The sequence below is a fragment of the Olea europaea genome, chromosome 8 (assembly GCF_002742605.1).
Source record: "Olea europaea var. sylvestris chromosome 8, O_europaea_v1, whole genome shotgun sequence".
Classification (NCBI taxonomy): domain Eukaryota; kingdom Viridiplantae; phylum Streptophyta; class Magnoliopsida; order Lamiales; family Oleaceae; genus Olea; species Olea europaea.
In genome coordinates, this window is record NC_036244.1 from 7,240,054 (window position 1) to 7,249,877 (window position 9,824).

A 9,824-nucleotide genomic window follows, 5' to 3' on the forward strand; every position below is an offset into this window, starting at 1 on the left:
TAACACTTTTGGACAAGATATTATATGCAATAAATCAAAAGTTATTGGGCAAAAATATATGTATTTTTATTGTAGAGAAAACCTAACAAATAATAATGAGTGTGCCACTTTGGCAGCTACCACCCATTTTTATTTCAAAATATTTCTCTCATAGTGGGAAAGCAAGAATCGTCTCAATGCTCATGAAAAATTCAATCACAAAACAGTAATTATGTAACAAATTATAATTGTTAATTGATGAAAGGTAAAAATTCATATGTGATTGAGAAACGAAATTTGCAACAAAATTTCAATATACATAAAAAAAAAAAAAGAAATTTAAGCACACAAATAATGTCAACATTTAAATGCATAAACATTTTAATGAAAAATATAAAAGTCATCAATCAAATTATTATTATTTAATATATTTTAATCGGGTCAATTATCAATTAAAGTTTTAATTTGGTCAAACATAAAGTTTTAGGGTCAAAAGTTTAGAAGTTCAAATTTAAGAGCCCTTTATTGAAAATTGCACTCTGACCCCATATCTGAAATTAAAGCCAGGTCCTCCAGTTTCTTAAATTACAAGCAGGCCCTTCTCTTATTATTTACAAACTTAACCCCTAATTTCAAATAGCAAACAGGGGTTTGGAAATCAAATATTTGCAAGAGGAGCCTCCGTCTCCCCTTGCATTTGTTATCACTAGGGGTGGGCGCGGGTCGGTTCGGTTTGGTTCTAAAGAGAACTAAACCGAACCAAACTTTTTGGGTATTTAGTAAATGGAACGTCGAGTCCAAATATAATTATGGAACCGTTGGGGTTCGGTTCTGTACTATAATTAAATTTTTTAACATTTATAACAACATTATATAAATACGCCTAATGATACATTCAATGGTTTCGGAATGTCAGAGACTAGTAAATTACCTTGTTCAAATGATCGCTACGATCAAAGCATCGGTCGGCGAAGGTCACATGTTTGATCGGAGGTCAGAGTGTCGGCCGACGATTGTATAGATTTTGGAATATTAGCGAGGCTGCGAGAGTGAGTACGAGAGTCGAGACAATATTATGCACTTTAATGTAGGTGTTTAGAGTTATTTAGTGGATTTGATCTTGTTTGGCTAAGAAATGAAACAATAAAATGGGTAATTGGGTCAAAAATTAAAAAATTAGAAATGAAACAAATTATTGGGTCAAAAATTTGGATTTAGAAATCATTAATTTGTTAATTTGTTTAGAAAAAATTAAAATAATTTGATTTACTCAATATAAAAAAAAATTAGAAAGATTCAGTTCTTCGGTTCTTGGTCTAGAACCGAGAACCAAACCGTACCCGTCGATTCTCAATTCAGATACCCGTTCAGGTATTTAATTTGACAAGAACCGTCGGTTTCGGTTCGGGAGATTTGCCCAACGCTAGTTATCACAGAAATCAATTTTTTTTTCCTACCGGCGCCGCTCCTGCCGAGCAGCAGCAGTGCCAATGTACATATATATATATATATAGTGGGACACAAAAGAGTCTATAATATTAGAACTTACAGGCTTAAGAAATAATAAAAGATTAACTTATCAAGTAAAATATAGCCTAGATATTTGTGGTTACTTTGAAGAAGACAATATAGTAGGAACATATAGTAAAGATTTAATTGAAATTTTAGAAATTTTAAGAGTTGTTAGAAACCTACCTATTGAAATAAGGGAAAATATATTAAAAAGAATTTTAGACTCTAATAAATCTAAAGAAATAGAAATAACATCTACATCAAGTATAGAAAAAGATTTAAAAGTTTTAACAAATACATTAGAAAAATTTAAGTTTTAGAGAAACAGGAAAAAAAAAAGTAACTAGAAGATTACCTAAAGAATATAAATTTCCAAGATGAATTCAAATCCTTTCTTACAAAGATCTAGAATAATAAACGAAGAAGCATCTACATCTAGAAATAACACTTCAAGTATAAGTAGATACATAATAAAAAGAGTTTTAAATAGACCAGTACAATATAATCAAAATATAGAAGAAATTATAGATCCTCAACAAGATTATTTAAAATTTCAAACTAATGGATTAAGAATTCTTAACCCAGAAATATTATATAATAGAGGAATTTTTGAGACAATAACACAATTTTTCAGACTTAGTAAAGAAGTATTTGTTCAGTGTATAGGAAATCAAGTAAGAAAATTAAATTTAATATCATAAGATTCCAAGAGAGAATTAAAACTTGAATTATGCTAGAATTTCCAGATAAACTTCAAGAAATAAAATTCAAAAATTCAAGAATTATGCTAGACTATTACAATCAAATAGTAAATTATGCTAGACCATTTATAATTTACTGATCCTAAAATTTTTTGAATTTGCTTTAAATCTTCAAGTTTATCTGGAAATTCTAAAGCTTTCTTAGCAATATTAGGTTGTAACTTAATTTTTCATTATCCTATGTTAACTCCTAAAAAGTCTATAAATTCTTTGAATAAAATCATTTTCTTTTTACTAATTATTAAACCGTATTTAATAAATTCTGAAAATACTATTTGTAAATGTCCTCTATGTTCTTTTTTATTTTTACTAAATACTAAAATATCAACTATGTATATTATTATAAACTTACTATGTTTATTAAAAATATTTTCCATTTTTCTTTGGAAAATACTAGGTACATTTTTAATTCCAAATGGCATTACAAGCCATTCAAAATGTCTTTCTGGACAAGTAAAAGCTGTCCATTTAATACTTTCTGGATGCATTTTTACCTGCCAAAATCCTGACTTTAAATCAAATTTACTGAAAATTTTACAATCTTGTATTTTATTTATTAAAACTGTCTTATCTGGTATGTTATAAGCATCATCTATAATATTATCATTAAGTCTTTTATAATTAATAACAATTCTACTTTTTCCCCTAACAATTTCTGAATGTTTTCTAACTATAAAAATTGCTGATCTATGATGACTTTCTGATTTTCTAATTACTCCTAATTCTAAGAGTTCTTTTATATTTATTTTAAAATCTTCTAAATCTAAATTTGTAACTTTTATATTCTTAGTTTTAATTATATATTCTGAATTTTTAATTTTTAATTCACATAATATTTTATCTTTTTCCCAGTATTTTAAAACATTTTCTCATATTATTTCTATCTTTTCTAATCTAGATATTAAATTTTCTATTTCTTGTTCTGTTATTAACATATCATAAATCTTTTTATTATCAATTAATTCTATAATTCCAAATAAATTATCTTCTTCTAGAATTTCAAAATTTATTTCTTCTAAATTATCTTCTTCTAGTAATTGACATTCTCTTTCTTTTTCACACTTACAATTGCTATTGCTACTACTACCACCACGCTTCTTTATACACTCTGATAGAAAATAAGTAGTCCATGTAGGTGTAAATAATGTATGTTTTTGTAAATGTAAAATTTTTTTAGTAATTGTAACACTTCCATTATCTTTTAATAAAAAACTTAATCATATAATAAAATATGTATCTTTAATATTCAAAGGTCTGATCCATACAGATTCTTTAGGTAAAGTATATTCTATACTTCTACCACAATTTGTCTCAACCCTAATTTTACTATTTGATTGTAGTAGTTCTGTGTAAGTATATAATTCTCCATCCATTTGTTGTGCTTCTATTGGTTTTTCTGAATGTATTATGTATTGTTTTGGTATTAATTTTTTATTAATTATACAATTACTACATCCTGAGTTTATTAATCCTAAACACTTTATTTCATATTGTCCTATTCTTATATAACATTTTACTTTAATACTTTTATGTTGTTCTGGATTACATATTACCTGAACATTTTTTTTTCTTTATATTCTGTACTTTGACTTTGTTCTTCTATTTCTATTATTTTTCCTTTATTATTATATTCTAACATTTCTATTTTATTTATTATAATTTTTTGCATTTCTTCTAAACTTTCTATTCTTTTTCTAAGAATTTTTATTTCTGAAATTTCAATTTTTTCTTTTAAAATTTCTGAATTAATTTCTTCTTTTTCAATAAGATTCTTTTCTTCTAAACATGTTATACATGCTTCTTTATAACATTCTAAACATTTAACTCTAAACTTTCTTACTGGATACCAATTGCATAAATAACAAGCCATATTATCTGCTCTTTTATATTTTTGCCAATTATGTAAACATTCTATAATTACATTATTCATTAAATTTAATTCTTCTTCTGATTCTGATTTTTCTTGTAATCTTATGTTGGAGAATTCATCTATTATTTCATAATCAGATTCTCTATTTTCTTCTAAATTTTTATCTTCTATTGATATAATACTATAAATAGATTCTTTGTCTGAGATGTATTCATCTAATTGTATTAAATTTTCATTAGTACATTCTATTAGTGTACTTTTCTTATCATAATTTTTTTTTTGGACACGTCTTAGATAATTGTTTATTACTATTGCAAACATAACAGTTAAGTCTATTTTTATAAGTTCTTTCTAGTGTAAATTTCCTAACATGTCTTTTTTCATCTAAATATGGTTTTCTTTTATTAGATTTTCTAAGAAAGTATCTTTTCTTAAAAGGTCTTTTATTATTTATTTCTTTATTACCATATTTATTTTTTCTTGAACTAGAGGCTCCATAAGTTTGTGGGGTAAAAATATCTTTACAGAATTTATAATCTGTCTTTTTAAGTTGTTTTTGAATTTGTATTTCTATATATTTATCTTCTAGACATCTTATTACATGTTGTATTCTTTGTCCTATACTCCATTGTTTTTTTGGTTCTTCTTTTATTGATGCTAAATTATTCTATTTATCTGTAATTTCTAATCCTAATGGTCCTGGTAATTTATGAAACAGTTTATTACCAATTTCTTGATTAAATGTATTTCCTGATATTAAAGTTAAATAATGATATTCATTTAAAATTTTTTTAGCATATCTTCCTTTAGTCTATTTATAAAGACTAAGTTGTTCTAAATCTCTCATAACTTTTCTTTGTATACTCATATGTCCTGAATTTGGGTCTACTCCTGTTATTAATATTTGTATTTTATTGGCAAAATTATATGGATTACTTCCCATATTAATTAATTGTTCAAATTCTTTTTTCTTTTCTAATTTAAATGCTTTTCACATGGCTTTTATACTTTCTCCTAAGAATATTTCTAAGTATCTATACATGTCTAAAGCTTCCATTTCTTGAAAATTTTTAATATAATGTCTTATTATAGTATTTTTCCATATATCTATTACATTATTCCATGTCTGTAGATCATGTGCGGTAATATTTAGAATTTGTGCTTTATGATCTGATTGGAATTCTATTTTCTTTTTTAAGGGTCTCTCACTTCCTCTTGCTATATATTTTCCTTCTATATTGTTATATAAAGGACAAGCTCCTCTTAGGGGAAATCCTCCACCATAAACCATTGCTTCATGTTTGATTGTTTTATCAAAAGGAGTATCACTAAAAGTTCTATATGTATTAGAATCTTCCATAAGTTCTTTTGTATAACTTAAATCTGAATTTTCTGAATCATTATCTTTTTTAATAATTCCTATTCTTATATTCTGTTATTGATCATAATATAAATATTCATATTCTGTTATTATCTTATTAAGATACATTTGATCTTCACGTTCTAATAATTCTTTATTATCATTCCTAATTCTTTTGGATAAATTATTCTATCTAATTCTTCATCCATTAATTCTAAATGAACTTGATTTTGAAATGGTTCATTTTGTTCTTCTTCAGGATTAGTTTCTTCTTCAAAATCAGTCTGTCTTTGTACCTGATTATAATCTAAAAATCTTAAACTAATTCTTCCGTGAATATTTTTATAAGTTAATGCTTCCTGCGGTGCTATAATTATTTCTTGATTTTCTAAAAATTTATCCATATCCCATTCTAATCCTGCTAATTGTTCTGATGAATATTCTTTAGGTTTAACCATATTAATTCCTTTACTACTCATTAAATTTACCACTTTATCTATATAAATTTTGTATTTTGTTTGGGAATTACTTGAACATCTTCCTAAAAATTCTATACTAATTAATAAATTATCCCCGCTTTCGACTTCTTCATATCCTTTTTGTTTGAATTCCTATTTTAATTTTTTCTGAAAAATCTTTAATAGTTAATAAAAAATCAGGATTACAATAAATTATTCTATTATTATTATTCATATCAACTTCTGTACTAGCAATCATACTTTTATTTATATTATTAATTCTTTCATCATATATGGTAACTAAAACCTTACATCCTAAATTTTTCCTCATTAATCCTTTTATTCCTATAACTATTAATCTTAAATGCATGAATCTAAAATTTTTCTTTTTTGATTCTTTCTTAGAATCTTTTGATATTAAATTTAATTTTCTTACTTGATTTCCTATACACTGAATAGATAATTCTCTACTATGTCTGAAAAATTATGTTATTGTTTCAAAAATTCCCATATTATATAATATTTCTGGGTTAAGAATTCTTAATCCATTAGTTTGAAATCTTAAATAATCTTGTTGAGGATCTATAATTTCTTCTATATTTTGATTATATTGTACCGGTCTATTTAAAACTCTTTCTATTATGTTTCTGCTTATACTTGAAGTGCTATTTTTAGATGTAAATGCTTCTTCGTTTATTGTTCTAGATCTTCCTAAGAGAGGATTTGAATTCATCTTGAAAATTTATATTCTTTAGGTAATATTCTAGTTACTTTTTCTTTTCCTATTTCTCTAAAACTTAAATTTTCTAATGTATTTGTTAAAGTTTTTAAATCTTTTTCTCCACTTGATGTAGATGTTATTTCTATTTCTTTAGATTTATTAGAATCTAAAATTCTTTTTACTTCTGTTAAATCTATTTTAGATGGTATTTTTTCTAATTTAACAAGTTTTTCTAAAATACTTGAATTTTGATTTTTAAATAATCTAAAGATTCTTTTATATTTCTAATTTCTTGATCTCTAACAGTAATATTTTCTTTTATAATTTCTAAATAATTAATTTTCTTTTTATTTTCTAATTCTAAATTTTTTGATAAATTTATGATTAAGTCTATTAAACAATTTTGACTTGGATCTTCTGAAAACAAACTATGTAATTTATGCTTATTTTCTAAATTACATTTTTAAGCAAATACTAATACGAGACATTAGGGAAGGTGTACTTCTCTGCAAGCTACTTTTAGAAAGCTTATAACCTTTTTCGTACTTGCAACATTTGTAGATTGTGGCGTAAAATTGAGTATAGTAATTAAACTATTCTAACATATTGGCAGAATTTGATATAAAAGGAGGAGAGAGAGGGAAAGCATTTATTGTTCTTGCTTGTGGGTTACTCAACTACGTGAAGGAAATACAAATTAATTCAATGACACATATAATTTTAATGTATACACAGAAGACGTTTTTCAAAGTGAGATAAGACAAAAAAATTTCATGAAGTATTTCGATCTTAACATGTTGCTCTGATACCAATTGTTAATATTTAGTTTTAATCATGTTAAGAACCGATAATCAGAATCCAATAAATTAATAGAAAAGAATTCATACCTGCGGAAGCCATTGTTAATATGAATAATAGTTGCAATAGCAGCCAAGATCTTCCCCTCCTTACTCCTCACAAAAGTATTAGCTATCAATGGGGCAAGCCAATCAAAAAAACTTATGGAGAGGAAGGGGACCTAACCTTTATATAGGAAATAATTGAGATGTCCCATTACGACTGTAATTCTAATTAAGGTTTATTTTCGGCCCACATACTTTAAATTACCATATCAAATTAATTACAATCTGTAAGGTGTAAAAAGTCCAATTGATCACTTAATAAATTTGGCCCAAACACAAATATCATTATGAGCCATACATCTAACCCGTAAAATTTGCAATTGAATGTAAAGCCCACATATGAAATTATTAATTATTCCAACACTATATCCCCTAATTATGGCTTTTGGCGATAACTTCTCCTCTGGATTTCCTTCGATATGATTCATTTTGTAACAAATTTTTTTACTTTACTTTGTTTTAATTTCTTACTGACAACGCCAATTTGTTGATAGTAAAAACTGGATCAAGTGATTTTATTGATAAATGATTACAATAAAGGATCAATGCAAATACAATTAACAAATCTTCTTATTTAACTATGGATTTCACATTCTAAATTTACTAATATAGATGCTTAAATTAGCACAATAGGAGAAATAGCTATTCGAGAAGGAAATATTTGAATTGCATGCCATTATTCAATTAGAGGGGAGTATTTACAGATTTCCCTCCAAGTGTTGGGATAATTTAGTAATGTTGCATTATGCTAGGTGGCTACCTCATATTGGTAGCCCGATAACTAATTTCGGTTAGGAATCACACTTTATTCACTTGTCAATGTGCTTTTTATTGTCAATGTGCTTTTTATTGACAGCATATAGCCAACTTATACGTGATGAATGATTTGCAATCCTTAGGCGGACCATATGCTTTTTTATCATTTTTCCGTATGAGTTTTTTATACCTCGTCCGAGGGGTGGGAGGTGGGGGGGTTCATAAGGTATTTTCTCAAAGGAGAAATGTTACTCAAATCCTCGGATTGCAAGGTCTAACGCTACAAAACGTGAAGTTTCAATTTGAATTTATGTTTTCGAACTTTTGTTATCTATTTGTATATTTTGTTAAATAATGGAACTCTAGGTCCTCTTTGGTAATAAGTAGTAAATACACGAGGGTTCCATCTTTTCTTTTCTTTTTTTTTTCTTTTTTCTTTTTTTTTTCTCACAAAGTAATTTGGTCAAATTTTAAATAGAAGGAATTAGAATCATAGGACCATAATGCACTAAGGTTACAAAAGTTATCCTAGAAAAGGTTGAAAAGTAACACTTGGAAGATGCACCTATTATTCCACAAGCTTAGACAGCTACTTACTTCACAAGTAAGAAATGCCACACGTGATGGTCTATCGTAATAACGATATCCGTGTCTTGTTATTACTTATGACCACGGATGATTTAAGATTCAATCAGATGTAATTTGTATCTCACAATCACAACTCCTTGTGATTAACAAATTACAAATATTTGAATCTACGGACTCTATTATTTATTTAATTGTCTATTAATTAAATAATAGATGTGCCATTTAATTGCATTAATTATATATAAAAGTATTTATGTCCAAACTTGATTGGACCTAGAGTATAATACTTACAGGTTCAATGGTCAATGGTACGAACTGTTAACTCTAACTCCTGGAATCAAGCCCTCTACTCATCCTCCCCAAACCCACGGGTTGCCAAATCCAGTCTTGGTAGTGTAAACTTCTATCATACCAAATGTATTAATTTGTATCACTTTCTAGTACTAATTATAGAAAACGAGAATGAAGGGAAACGAGAAATTACCCATGAAAACGTTTTTGTCAGAGCGGCGGACGCGAAGCTGTGATCGGGGTTAATAGTGAGTTTAGCGTTAATAAATAGAAGTATGGCCTGCTTTATGAACTCCAGTCTCGTGAAGGGTCGACATTAGGTCCCGCAGCCACCTTCATCTCCACCATTGTTTCTGGGCCTGCGTCGATGCAAAACAGTATGTCCTCGTTGAACAATCGAGCCGGTGGCAACGAGTATCTAACGGCGCGTGGCCCCGGCAGCAATGGTGGAACCCCTGGTGGGGGTGTAGAGCTCTGCCCTTCTGCTCCTTCCATTCGTTTATCGTTGATTGGGGAAAGGTCAAAATTTCGTAAGGATTTTTGAGTTAGAGCCAGTTGGCTTTTTAAAAATCAGAAGACAGTAAATTAGTCCTAACGAACTTTTTATGAGAAGCAAAAATAAAAAT